Genomic DNA, 16,170 nt, shown 5'->3' with positions numbered 1-16,170 from the left:
TATTTAACACTAGTGATTTAGGGGCCCTTTATACCTTGCTGTCGATGTGAGCCAAGACTCCGTGTTGAATGCCATACTTTGACCTATAGTTGTTTACTTTTTTCACATTGTGACTTTGATGGAGAATTGTCGTATTGGCACTCATACCACATCTTCTTATTTCTGATTATTTATACATACATAAGGGGTGTATGACACGGCAACCTTCTTTGCCTTAAGATCCGAAAATTAAACGTATTACAACTCTAAAATTTTACGGGACGTCAAATGTCGTAGCCATAATCCATACAGTCGTATTGGCAATATATAACACTTTATGTTGCGTTTATATGCCAAAGTAATTGAACATTGTACAAAGGGTTTTATTATACATTGAACTGCATGGTCCCTTTGTTTTGTTAGTATATTTTCATGATCTGACAGTTATGTCGATTACATGCTGGACCTATCAATTCAAGAGCGCACTACTGTCAGTTGTTATTGTCATCGAGATTGTCATTCACCTTAGTTTAAAGAGTTCATTTTTCCTGCAAATTTGTCTGACAAATGTCTTTTTTTTTTTGTGGGGTGGGGGGTAGTATGGTCGGTCAGTTTATCTTATGAGTTTTCAAATTACTACTGCAATAATTGAGATTTATACTGCAATCAATATTTTTAATCTGTGAGAGCAACCCTAGATTTTACCAACAGCAGTAATTCAATATTTTGTTAAATAAAAACAACGATTTCATATTATACTGGATGAACGAAAGAAGCTAATGCTAAATATTATAATTTTTGTCAATGCTTTCTCACTTTGTTATGATCATATTCAACAGCCTCACGACACCTATTGTTAATATGATAAATGAAGTCATACAAGTAAACTAACGTCTGTCATTTAGGCTTAAGTAGAGAGTTGTCTGATTTCGCAATTAAAACACATCCTCTTATTTTCAAATAACAATCTAATTTTTTTTTAATTAACTTGACTTCGAAATAAAATAATTAGATGACAACCAATCAATTAATATCCGACATTTTTCAGCTGATGTTTGTTGTACAGTTCAAGTATAAAACCACTAATTCATAGCCCCATTGCATTCTATGTTAAAGTAAACGGCCTTCAACAGTGAGCAAAGCCATACCGCATAAGTCAGCTAAAAAAGGCCCCGAAATGACAAATGTAAAAAATTCAAGCGAGAAAACTAACGGCCTAATTTATGTTCAAAAAATGAACTAAAAACAAATATGTAACACATCAACAAACGACAACCACTGAAATACAGCCTCCGGACTTGGGACAGGCACACACATACATAATGTGGCGAGGTTAAACATGTTAGCGGGATCCCAACCCTCCCCTAACCTGGGACAGTGGTGTAACGGTACAACATAAGAACGAACTATAGAAATCAGTTGAAAAAGGCTCAACTCATCAGATGGAAAAAAAATAGAAATACATCTAACAAAAACACAGAGTGGACGTGGCCGGGTACTTGTACATCGCAACAACAAAAAGACACTAAGTACAGATCTGAGAGTACTCGCAGTTACTGAGAGCTAAGTCAACGTCAATAACAACTAATAAAAAAATCATGCATCTAAGACTAAATTATCCTTCATTACACATCCAACATCCAATGGATTTAGTGTAAAAACGTCATAAACAGTCAGAGAAAAACATGACCTTGTGCAATGCCAAGATACAGGTACCGACAGATTGTAGATCCATGAATGTGCATATGTAGATAACAATAAAATTTAGTTTGCTTTTAATTAACTGCTAACAAAATCAATATTAATACCAATAAAACAATATTCAAAGATCTAATTACAGTGTTGAATTGGTAACCTTTTATAATAAGTTTATTTAAAGGATCGAGACGTTTACCAGGATTGTTTCTAAATTTCGGTAAACAACATCTCCGTAAAAATGAGGATGTGCTATCCCGTTTGAAATAAGTTTCTACAGGTACAACCAAACTTCAAAACCTAATCTTTATATCTATGGAATAATTAAGTAAAGGTTTTAATTAATTTGTGGTAACGAAATCCCTGACTTAATAATGTGCCAGTAATGCATAGCTTACGTTCATTAAAATCCAAAACGTCACAACAGACAAGGGCATAGCGAACGAGTTGTGATATATAAACACCATAAGATGGTGCAAAGGAACATCAGCATCCAAAAAAGAAAAAAATCAACAATAGGGAACGAAAAATCGTCTCTTTTGTCGTACATTTTAGTGTGGAGTTTCTCTGGTAAAACTGAAATATCTCAATCTAAAAAAAGACAGTTATTACCGTTTACATTTGATTTATTTAAAATAAGTTCCTTTGGGTAAATTTCGGCAGTATATTTAGAAAATTCTAGATTATTCAACGAACAAATATCATTAAGATAACGGTAAGTGTTGTTGAATTTATCAATTTATTAAATGAAATTTAGACGGGTCTTTACTGAGTTTGGTCATAATCTGTGATTCATAACAATAAAAAAACAAGTCTGCTATTGAAGGGGCGCAATAAAATCCCATAGAAATACCTACAACCTGTCGATAAACTTTGTAGCCGAAATATAAATATTATCAAGAAGAAAATTAACAGCTTCAATCATCTCATCACACCTGCAGTAAGTATATCTAGCATATTTACCTTTCTTATTAGAGAAGAAAGCTTTAAATGAGTTGCAGCAAATATATTTGCATTAAGATTTACCAAACGAAGATTTAATTAAATAGGAAAACTTTTGTTTGCTTATATTTTGTTGAAGTGTAGTGTAAAAAGCTGAAAAGTCAAAACTGTCAACGGAATCAAAAGGACCATCAAAAGCACTTAATTTATCTAAACCATCCAAAGAATTTTTTACACTCCAAATATATTTAATTCCAGTATGTTCATACATTCTATTACAAAAGTTAATGATAAGTTCTTTGATAGTAGTTAAGGAACTTGTTAAAAGCACTGAAAGATTAGTTGTAGAACACTTACTAGAAGCCGAGATGAAACGATATTTTGCTGTTTTTTGTGTAGTTTAGGTAACCAATACACAGTAGGGACCTTCAAATGTTCAGAAGAGGCTTTAAGCTGTGATGTGGTTATGATATGTTTGTTAACTATATGAATCACTGTGGAGCGTAATGACTTAAATGTAGATCAATTTAAAATTTCATTCTTAAGAACGTCCATGTAGTATTTACGACATACCACCACCACATTGTTGACTGCTTTGTCGGCCGGTACAAACACAAACAACTTTGAAAGTGTTTGAAGTGTATTTATTATTCTAGAATTAGGCGTATTGTCTACTCTTTTATTTCTTTCTGCATTATTTTCAAAATGTGATATTCGAATATCCACAACATTCATACATTTATTTAAATAAGAATCAAGAGATGTTTTATCAGATTTTTCCCGTTTACACCATTTTTTACAATACGAGAAAATATCGTCTTTTTGTGACCTGACGATACTATTTCCAAACTATTTTAGGTGGAGGACGATATTTTGGTCCTTTTTTCAAAAAGTTTTTAACATCTCTGTCTTAAGTTCAAATAAAGTGGCAGTCAATTCCTGTCAAAACTATACCTTATCCTGATTTGTGCTGAAAAATTCAACATACCTTTAATTGCATATTAAAGCCTACTGGTTACCGGAAGTTTGATAGCGTAAAAACAGGTACTTCTGATCTGAACAACACGGTCAATGTGTCCTGCTATTTTAATTTTATATACTGTTTTTATTATTCAAAAGAAACATTCAACAAGGGTTCTACCGTGATCCCGAGTCCCCAAGATTTCATTTGATACCAAAATTACCCTAAATATTTCACCTATTGACAAAGATACAGCTATGCCTAGGAACTATTTTGTTAAAAATATGTACTATTATTTGTATGTTCTTTCCGACCTTGCCGAATTAGTGATTCTATACCTTAATGTATATTACCTAATGATTTAGCATCTTCAAATGTTGCATAACAAGATTGATTAATAATCAAAACGTTTCGATCTGCAGCAGGTGAATAAAAGAACAGGAATCTTTGACATGATTTACCTGTACCATGGATGGCATACTTGAGAAAAATGGTGTTCAGTATTTGCTCACATGAATTGTACAAATTTTATCAGAGAACACATAAGATTTCAAACGTTTATTGCTGCGTAGATCTCGAAGTATTTGTACATACGAAAGGGACACGATTACCTCTATTCTAGCTACTGTCACGTGCATGGCATATAACATCAAATGATATGTTAAAGTCATATAAAACCAAAGGACATACATTAACTGAACCATAACAGCATGTATGGGATTTTAAATCTCGGCATACGTATCAGTTGTTCTTATATGTTTTTCTTTTTAGAAGTGTTATTTGTATCAAGAACGAATAAACAGACTTAGGATATGCAAACATTCATATGGCAAATTCCGGATACCATTAGTGAATTAAGCATACACTGAATTTGTAATGACCTGCACTCTACAATGTTTACGGTGGAAAATATTCACATTTTTATTTTAGATCAGTTTTTCGTTTATTATATTTCACAAGTACAACTTACCTTGTTTTGATAATTGATCTCAATACCATTGTCAATAAGCAAATGCACAGTTTCTGTATGTCCGTTACTTGAAGCACCGTGTAGTGCAGTCGAACCATACTTGATAGAAAAACAGTTACGATATATACGTGTTAAAAACGGACATCAATGGAAGTGAAATATATAAGTGTCTTGCAAAGTCAGGCATTGAATGATAAGTGTTATGGTAGTGTGCAAGGTATTTTTTTTTTTCACGACTGGTAATGATATTGTTCATCTGATATATTCAACCTTTTATTTATATGAGATATTTTGGAAAACTGTTCAGTATTCACACACCTTTGACTAAAAGAGCGAAAAAAAAGTCGCCGGTAGTGGTATTCGTTGGCGTAATACATAAAACTATATTGCGGTTCATGAAGCACAGATTACAGAGCACGTGCTGTTTATAAATTTTTACATCACGTGGTCGATACCCCTGCTGAGGGGCCATTAGTCCCCGCGGTTATCATCAGCTCAGTAATCAGTCCGTCGATAATTAGATGATTTATAACAAACATTTACTGCATATATCCTTTTGAATTAAAGGATGTCTCATATATGATTAAGTCTGCCTCATATCATGACTTACATTTTGAAATTAACTATGAGGTCTGTTGAAAAACAAACTTTACGACAAAAAGCATATGTTCCGCTTCTCAAATGTAAACTTCCTATGGAATTCTTTGAGATTGTCATACAAGTGAAAGGTTTATTTAGCTATAATAGGTTTAATCCACCATTTTCTACACAAGAAAATGCCTGTACCAAGTCAGGAATATGACAGATGTTTTCCATTCGTTAATATATTAAGCTTTTGATTTTGCCATCTTATAAAAGACTTTACGTTTTGAATTTCCTTGGAGTTCAGTATTTTTGCTATTTCACTTTTTGCTATTTCTACAAAGCAAACAGTCCAGTATTTCCCAGTTTTATCCCTTTGTTTTGATTTTCTTGCTCACAAAGAAGTGATAACATCGAAGTGGTTAAAATTAAGTCATGTGTTGGTTGAACGTTATGGAACATCTATGTCACATATGACTACAGTTATGTTCCACTTGTCATAATAACAGTCTTTCCTATCGGTTGTTACTCTACCGAAAGAGATTTCGTACCATATTTTGTATTGCTTCAGTAACAAGACGGGTTCTACCTTTGAAGCAGGAACTGGTTCTCCGTCCGGAACAACTGAGTTCATCCAAGGTTATTGGATGCGTTTGTTTTCATAAGTCAATTATGTTCTGTTATAGTTGTTTGTGGCTTTGTTGAGTTTAGTTTATGCAATGAGGTAGTCTGTGTTTGTTTTTATGTTGACTTTAGATATTCAAATGATGCCATGACATCTTCACTCTTTTGTAGTAGTGTTCATCATGGTAATTTGTGACAATTATACGGGAGTGTTAAATCAGCTTTTCTCAATTGATGGCCAGTGTATACCCCTTGATAGTATCTCTCATCTTTAGTATGTCAATATCTGACACAAACAACTGTTGATGTTAAGAAGATGTCGTATCAAATAAAAACAGTTCAAGTTTTCAGACTATGTTCTAATATTGAAAAAAAATGATTGGTAAATATACTTTAATCCGAGGCAAATTCAAAACAACAGAAGTCCATAAAACATTATCAATCAAACATTAGAATGTTTCAACCAGCGCAACCGATGGAAACCATCTGCCATATTCCTGACTTGCTTAATATACGAGTTTTTATCATTTTTGAAGGCCGTACGGTGACAAGTAGTTGTTATTTTCATGTCATTTTGTCTCTGGTAGGAAGATGTCCCGTTGACAATCGAACCTCATCTTCTTATTTCTAAATTTTATGAAGAAAATATTGAATAAGGCCTTGTTTTACAGCTATCTAAATCTCCCATTGGTTTGACATTTGCTCATAGTTCTGTTGTGTTGACAAAATTGGGTGACATTTTATATTAAAATAATAAATGGATACAACAAGTATAAAATTCTGGGCACAAATATACATTGTATGAACCTATGTTAGTGCACAAAAGATGTAGACATGCAATTTACCATATGACAATGCGCGTCCGGTTCAGTACACTTGCTTCCTTGTAAATTACTTTCTCTCTCGTTTTCTTGTTCGAACCTTTCATGTTTTTTTGAGAGAATTATAGTTAGTATCAAGTTTAAAATATTCAAGGGATATCCAGTATCATTGGGGCAGTTAAATTGTCATTACAGATATGGACATGTGACTGATTATTGTTCAATTTTTTTATTGATCATCCACTGACCTTTTCAAGTAAGTTGACATCAATACCAGCGTCGATCAGGATCTTTACAATTTCAGTTCTACCGTGTACTGCAGCCAGGTGAAATGCAGTTTGACCTTTCTGGATAGGAAAAAAACAAACATTTAAGCAGCACGTTGAATGATAGATGGGGCAACTAAAAAGGAATTTACACAATTAAGGGTTTCACTTAGCTTATAATAAACCCGGTAGCCAATATCAGATTTCAATTATAATGGAATTTATTACACATCTATTGTAAATTGTCAAACAAATAAAAACTATACCTTGCAATGACGTAAGGATATAACTTGTTTTTCAAAATTATAATCTCTCTGATATGTGTAAATACTTAAATTATAAATAAAATTTCCATAAAGCTGAAAACATTAGACACGTGAAGTAAAACAACACATTACACCGAAATGACGCTTAAACATTGTAATATATAGGGCAACACTTTTGGATAAAGAATATGTTCGATCTATAATAAAGGGAACCATCAAGAACCTTGAAATTAGGAGTTAATATATTCTTATGTGATATATAAAGGCAACAGTAGTATACCGCTATTCGAAATTCATAAATCGATTGAGAAAAAAACAAATCCTAATATACATGTAATACAACGTTGAAGAAGTCTTACCGCAGCATAAACTTATTTATACATATATAACGGGAGGTATGACAAGGTACCTTTTTTGAACTTTAGATCCTAAAATTAAAAGTATTACAACTCAAAATATTACGGACGTCAAATGTCGACGCTATAATCCATACAGAAGTATTGGCAAAACATAACGCTTTATTTTGCTTTTATATGCCAAAATAATTGAAAATTGTACAAATGTTTTATTATACATTGAACTACATGCTCCCTTTGCTTTCTTGTTTCACTATTTTTACAGTTATGTCGATTAGATGTTGGACCTATCAATTTTAGAGCTCACTACTTTTCTGTAACTTTAACTGTCGGTTGGTATTTTCGTCGATGTCATTCAATTCTGTTTAAAGTATTCATATTTCCTGCAACTTTATGACAAATATCTTTTTGGGGGATAGTCAGTTTACTTTAAGATTTTTAGGATAACTGCTGCAATAATTTAGATTAACACTGACATTAGTAGTTTTAATATATGAAAGCAATCCTAGATTTCAACAACGGTAGTGTAATATGTTGCTGAATAACAATTTAAGTATTATATTGAATTAGAAAGAAAATAATGCTTAAACCATGTAAACTATATTTTTGTCAATTGTTATGATTCAAAGTCATTTACCACATTTAACACAAACCGCTTTGAAAGTGTTTGAAGTGTATTTCTTATTCTAGAAATAAGCGTATTATGTACTCTTTTATTTATTTCTGAATTATTTTCAAAATGTGATATTCGAATATCCACAACAGTCATACATTAATTTAGATAAGAATCAAGAGATGTTTTATCAGATTTTTTCCGTTTACATCAATTTTTTCAATACGAGGAAAGAGCGTCTTTTTGTGACCTGACGACACTGTTTTCAATCTATTTTAGGTGGAGGACGATATTTTGGTCCTTTTTTCAAAAAGTTTTTAACCTCTCTGTCTTAAGTTCAAATAAAGTGGCAGTCATTTCATGTCACAACTATACCTTATCCTGACTTGTGCTGAAAAATTCAACATACCTTTAATTGCATATTAAAGCGTACTGGTTCCGGGAAGTTTGATAGCATAAAAACAGGTGCTTCTGATCTGAGCAACAGGTCACGGTGTCCTGCTATTTTAATTTTATATACTGTTTTTATTATTCAAAAGAAAACTTTCAACAAGGGTTTTACCGTGATCCCGAGTCCTAAAGATTTCATTTGATACCAACACTACCCTAATATTTCACCTATTGACAAAGATACAGCTATGCGTAGGAACTATTTTGTTAAAAATATGTACTATTTTTTGTATGTTCTTTCCGATCGGGGCCGAATTAGTGGTTCTGTACTTTAATGTATATTACCTAATGATTTAGCATCTTCAAAATGTTGAATAACAATATTGATTAATAATCAAAACGTTTCAATCTGCAGCAGGTGAATAAAAGAACAGGCATCTTTGACATGAATTACCTGTACTATGGATGGCATACTTGAGAGAAATGGTGTTCCGTACTTGCACAAATGAATTGTACAAATTTTATCATTGAACACATATGATTTCAAACATATATTGCTGCGTAGATCTCGAAGTATATGTACATACGAAAAGGGCAACGATTACCTCTGTCACGTGCAAGGCATATAACATCAAATGATATGTTAAAGTCATATAAAACCAAAGGACATACATTAACAGTGCCATAACAGCATGTATGGGGTTTGAAATCTCGGCATACATATCAGTTGTTCTTATATGTTTTTCTTTTTAGAAATGTATTGTGTATTAAGAACGAATAAACAGACTTAGGATATACAAAAAATCATATGGCAAATTCCTGATACCATTAGTGAATTAAGCAAACACTGGGTTTGTATTGACCTGCACTCTACAATGTTTGCCGTGGAAAATATTCACATTTTTATTTTAGATCAGTTTTTCGTTTATTATATTTCATAAGTACAACTTACCTTGTTTTGATAATTGATCTCAATACCATTGTCAATAAGCAAATGTACAATTTCTGTATGTCCTTTACTTGCAGCACCGTGAAGTGCAGTCGAACCATCCTTGATAGAAAAACAGTTACGATATATACGTGTTAAAGAATGGAAATCAGTGGAAGTGAAATATATATGTGTCTTGCAAAGTCACGCTTTGCATGATAAGTGTTATGGTAGTGTGTAATGTTTTTTTTTCACGACTGGTAAATATATTGTCCATTTGATATATTCAGCCTTTTATCTATATAAGATCTTTCGGAAAGCTGTTCAGTATTCACACACCTATGACTAAAAGAGCGGAAAAAAAAGTCGCCAGTAGTGGTATTCGTTGGTGTAATACATAAAACTATTTTGCGGTTCATGAAGCACAGATTACAGAGCACGTGCTGTTTATAAATTTTTACATCACGTGGTCGATACCCCTGCTGAGGAGCCATTAGTCCCCGCAGTTATCATCAGCTCAGTAATCAGTACGTCGATAATTACATGATTTATAACAAACATTTACTGCATATATCCTTTTGATTTAAAGGATGTCTCATATATGATTAAGTCTGCCTCATATCATGACTTACATTTTGGAATTAACTATGAGGTCTGCTGAAAAACAAACCTTACGATAAAAGGCATGGGTTCCGCTTCCCAAATGTAAACTTTCTATGGAATTCTTTGAGATTGTCATACAAGTGAAAGGTTTATATAGCTATAATAGGTTTAATACACCATTTTCTACACAAGGAAATGCCTGTACCAAGTCAGGAATATGACAGATGTTTTCCATTGGTTAATATGTTAAGCTTTTGATTTTGCCATTTTATAAAAGACTTTCCGTTTTGAATTTCCTTGGAGTTCAGTATTTTTGCTATTTCTATAAAGCAACAGTCCAGTATTTCCCAGTTGTATCCCTTTGTCAAGATTTTTTCGCTCACAAAGAAGTGATAACATCGAAGTGGTTAAAATGAAGTCATCAATTCGAACGTTATACGGACGCAATCATGGTTTGATTGAACGTTATGGAATATCTATGTCACATATGACTACAATTATGTTCCACTTGTCATAATAACAGTCTTTGCTATCGGTTGTTACTCTACCGAAAGAGATTTCGTACCATAATTTGTATTACTTCAGTAACAAGACGGGTTCTACCTTTGGAGCAGGAACTGGTTCTCCGTCCGGAACAACTGAGTTCATCCTAGGTTATTGGACGCGTTTGTTTTCATAAGTCAAATATGTTCTTATATAGTTGTTTGTGGCTTTGTTGAGTTTAGTTTTATTCAATGAGGTAGACTGTGTTTGTTTTTATGCTGACTTGAGATATTCAAATGATGCCATGATATATTCACTCATTTGTATTAGTGTTCATCGTGGTTTTTTGTGACAATTATACGGAAGTGTTGAGTCGGATTCTCTCAATTGATGGCCAGTGTATACCCCTTGATAGTAACTCTCATCTTTAGTAGGTCAATGTCTGACACAAACAACTGTTGATGTCAAGAAGATGTCGTATCAAATAAAAACAAATCATGTTTTCAGACTATGTTCTAATATTGACAAAAAATATTGGTAAATATACTTCAATCTGAGGTAAATTCAAAACAACGGAAGTCCATAAAACATTATAAATCAAACATTAGAATGTTTCAACCAGTGCAACCAATGGAAACCATCTGCCATATTCCTGACTTGCTTAATATACGAGTTTTTATCATTTTTGAAGACCGTACGGTGACCAGTAGTTGTTATTTTCATGTCATTTTGTCTCTGGTAGGAAGATGTCCCGTTGACAATCGAACCTCATCTTCTTATATCTATATTTTATGAAGAAAATATTGAATAAGGCCTTGTTTTACAGCTATCAAAATCTCCCATTGGTTTGACATTTGCTCATAGTTCTGTTGTGTTGACAAAATTGGGTGACATTTTATATTAAAATAATAATAGGATACAACAACAAGCATAAAATTCTGGGCACACATATACATTGTATGAACCCATGTTAGTGCACAAAAGATGTAGACATGAAATTGACCATATGACAATGCGCGTCTGGTTCAGTACAATTGCTTCCTTGTAAATTACTTTCTCTCTCGTTTCCTTGTTCGAACCTTTCATGTTTTTTTTTAGAGGATTATAGTTAGTATCAAGTTTGAAACATTCAAGGGATGTTTAGCATCATTGGGGCAGTTAAATTGTCATTACAGATATGGACATGTGACTGGTTATTGTTCAATTTTTTTATTGATCATCCACTGACCTTTTCAAGTAAGTTGACATCAATACCAGCGTCGATCAGGTTCTTTACAATTTCAGTTCTACCGTGTACTGCAGCAAAGTGAAATGCAGTTTTACCATTTTGGATAGGAAAAAAAAATAACATTTAAGCATCACATTGAATGATAGATGAGGCAACTAAAAAGGAATTTACAAAATTAAGGGTTTCACTTAGCTTATAATAAACCCGGTAGCCAATATCAAATTTCAATTATGATAGAATTTATTACACATCTATTGTAAATTGTCAAACAAATAAAAACTATACCTTGCAATGACGTAAGGATATAATTTATTTTTTCAAAATATTAATCTGATATTTGTAAACACTTAAATTATAAATAAAATTTCCATAAAGCTGAAAACATTAGACACGTGAAGTAAAACAACACATTACACCGAAATGACGCTTAAACATTGCAATATATATGGCAACACTTTTGAATAAAGAATATGTTCGATCTATAATAAAGGGAACCATCAAGAACCTTGAAATTAGGAGTTAACATATTCTTATGTGATATATAAAGGCAACAGTAGTATACCGCTATTCGAAATTCATAAATCGATTGAGAAAAAAACAAATCCTAATATACATGTAATAAAACATTGAGGAAGTCTTATCGCAGCATATACTAATTTATACATATATAAGGGAGGTATGACAAGGTACCTTTCTTGAACTTTAGATCCTAAGATTAAAAGTATTACAACTCAAAATATTACGGACGTCAAATGTCGACGCTATAATCCATACAGTAGTATTGGCAAAAAATAACGCTTTATTTTTCTTTTATATGCCAAAATAATTGAAAATTGTACAAATGTTTTATTATACATTGAACTACATGCTCCCTTTGCTTTATATTTTCACTATTTTTACAGTTATTTAGATTAGATGTTGGACCTATCAATTTTTGAGCACACTACTGTTCTGTAACTTTAACTGTCGGTTGGTATTTTCGTCGATGTCATTCAATTCTGTTTAAAGTATTTATATTGCCTACAACTTTATCTCCGACATCGGAATTGTTTCATTTTATATCGGTCAATTATTAAATATTGCATTTGAAATAAAACTTAAAAATTCCAATAAAGATGGCTTAAAATTGATATAATACATTTGTGGGTCATATAGGGACACGGGATCATCAAGATCCTGCCAAATCGATCTGAACATTGTCATTATCATTGGTATGTAACTGTATATGTAGTAAAGCACTGATGCTGTTGTATCGCAGAATACACATTGATGGATACTAGGTAGGTATGACACGGCAACTTTCTTTACATGTAAATCCGACAATATAAAGTATAATGCATTGAATGTTGAAAGGACGATTATAGTGTAAGCAAAAATCCCTACAGTCGTAATTTCACTCTACAGTTTATACCATCAAGTTAAATTGCATTAACTTGGTTTATATATTGAAAGGCATGTCTTTTAAAGGAGTATACTTTCATAATGTTCACAGTTGTGTAGTATTCGTTTCTGACCTAACATATTTATGATATTTAGCGTGCACTACTTTCCTTGTTACTGTCGGTCTGCATTGTCATTAAAATTATTCTTCACCCAGTTTAAAGTAGTTGTATCATTCATGTGTCCGGCCATGTTTTTTAATACATTGTTTTTTCAAAACTATATTCAGTTAATACACATGTCGTTTTTTTTCCCTCAGAAAAGTTACTTTAATAAAAAAATACTAGTAATATCACTGAAATCAATAGTTTTTGACATTTGAATGATTGGATGATTTTTTTTTTTGTTATTACGTTGTCTTTAAAGGAGAAAAAAGGAGAACATTCGAGAAACATTAGTTTGTTGATTTTATGATTTAAAGTCCTTGATAACGGCCTGACATATAATTACGTTAGATGAGTTAATACATCATTTTCTTTTGAAGTTAATATTTTTTACTTGACTTGGATATCTCAGAATTGCATTGCAACCGATCAAATGACGAAATTTTCATTGTCGACATTTTCAACTGATGCATATTATAAGGTTAAGGTCGGCAGTTCTTTTCAATGCATCAACATTCCAGCAGTGTCTGCATATGGAGTATATATATATCGGTTTTTATCCAACGCAATCATAGGTTTGAACGTTGTTTTCAATTTAGACTTGTTTATATGTTTTCGTTTGGGCTTGTATTATATTTGCCTTCGGGTTTATATGATCCGTTCGTCCTATTTTGACTCCTCAAAATTCAAGAGTCTATCCCAAATTGAGGTAAATTGTATGGCTTTCCAAATACCGTTTCGATTCCTTACATCACTGAAGAGACATTAATTGTCGAAATCCGGATATGGTGTACAAAAACCTTTGCACCTTTTGTTTGCGGTATACCATCTTTTCCGCAAGTTTATTGTTTTCTGTTTAGTATTTAATTTATAATTAAGATCCATTTATTACATCGGTGATCCGTTTATTTGACAATCGCCAATGGCAGTCAGCAGGGTTTAAGAACATTTGTTGTTCGACCTGTTAGTCAAATGCGTTTTGTTAAAATATACTTTTTCACTTTTTTGGTCTTTTAGAAAATGTTGTTTGTGCTGTATTTAGACCCCTCTTACAAGAAATTTGTTTTGCATGCACATGTATAAAAATTGCGGTTTTTATCCAACGCAATCATAGGTTTGAAAGTTGTGTTCAATTTAGAATTGTATATATATATATATATTTATATATAAGTCTAGAGATTTGCACAACGATACTAATATAAGATGGTATTATACGAAGATGTTGTTAATAAATCGTGTTGACAAATATTTCGGCTTAACAAATAGCCTTCTTCGGTGTCAATTATTTTAACAATACTGATAATATGTATAAAAATAGCTCAATAATACAGGTAAGTTTTGGTCTATTGATTTAATCCAAAATCCTGAACATCATAATATAAAACAAAACTCAATACTCAAATATACGTGACTGTGTATATTTACAACCCAAAATGAGTGAAAAATAAAACTTAGTATTTTTTATTGATGCCGTTTGGATGATGCACATTTAGTTCCTTTATCCAAAAGCTTTCCCGAACCTGTCGCTGGGCATCACTCCAGTGAATGTTCTGTTCAATCACTAGGATCTTCATGCGGTTAAAGTCATCAAGTGTGTGACCAGACTGTCTGAAATGCTGAGAAACTGGGAGAAGTGGCTTCTTAGAGATATCACTCCTATGGCCACTGAGGCGTTTGTGGAAAGGCTGCTTTGACTCACCAACATATTGGAGGCCACAAACCGAACATTCTAGAATGTAAATAACATTCATACTTTTGCAGTTAACATTGCAAAATATCTTATAGTTATTTTCGGTTGCCTTACTGTGAAAAGTTGATGAGTGATGCATCTGTAGGCAGCATTTGCAGCGTTTTTCAACACACGAACGACATTCTCCAGAAGTACTTCTATTATTAGACACTTCAGCCCGCACCAGCAGGTTACGCAGACTATTGGGTTGCCTAAAAGCTATCATGGGAGGCTCGGGAAAAATCTTGGATAGTTTGGAATTCTTTTCAACTGTTTTCCAATGCTCACGAACGACACCGAAGCTGTTTTTGAGAGATGGGTGGTAAGTAAGAACACATGGAGTCCTTTTATTTTTCTTTTTATATTTGTATTCTAACAGTTTACTCCTTGGGATAGTTTCCGCTTTCTGAAAGCCTTGCAATGTTAACTGCAAAAGTATGAATGTTATTTACATTCTAGAATGTTCGGTTTGTGGCCTCCAATATGTTGGTGAGTCAAAGCAGCCTTTCCACAAACGCCTCAATGGCCATAGGATTGATATCTCTAAGAAGCCACTTCTCCCAGTTTCTCAGCATTTCAGACAGTCTGGTCACACACTTGATGACTTTAACCGCATGAAGATCCTAGTGATTGAACAGAACATTCACTGGAGTGATGCCCAGCGACAGGTTCGGGAAAGCTTTTGGATAAAGGAACTAAATGTGCATCATCCAAACGGCATCAATAAAAAATACTAAGTTTTATTTTTCACTCATTTTGGGTTGTAAATATACACAGTCACGTATATTTGAGTATTGAGTTTTGTTTTATATTATGATGTTCAGGATTTTGGATTAAATCAATAGACCAAAACTTACCTGTATTATTGAGCTATTTTTATACATATTATCAGTATTGTTAAAATAATTGACACCGAAGAAGGCTATTTGTTAAGCCGAAATATTTGTCAACACGATTTATTAACACATCTTCGTATAATACCATCTTATATTAGTATCGTTGTGCAAATCTCTAGACTGATATAATTTTTTTCCTTATCTGCACAGTATCGTCTATTCTAGACGATCCGGTACATAGTAAATTTGCTGGTTGGTCCTTTTTATAGACTTCTATATTATTTTCCTCTGAATGACCTGTATTTTGTTATACACATAATCCCAGTGAATTTAATTTTTCAGCTCTTATATCAT

Source organism: Mytilus californianus, unplaced genomic scaffold (genome assembly GCF_021869535.1).
Source record: "Mytilus californianus isolate M0D057914Y unplaced genomic scaffold, xbMytCali1.0.p SCAF_10, whole genome shotgun sequence".
Taxonomy (NCBI): Eukaryota; Metazoa; Mollusca; class Bivalvia; order Mytilida; family Mytilidae; genus Mytilus; species Mytilus californianus.
This window is presented reverse-complemented; position numbering follows the sequence as displayed.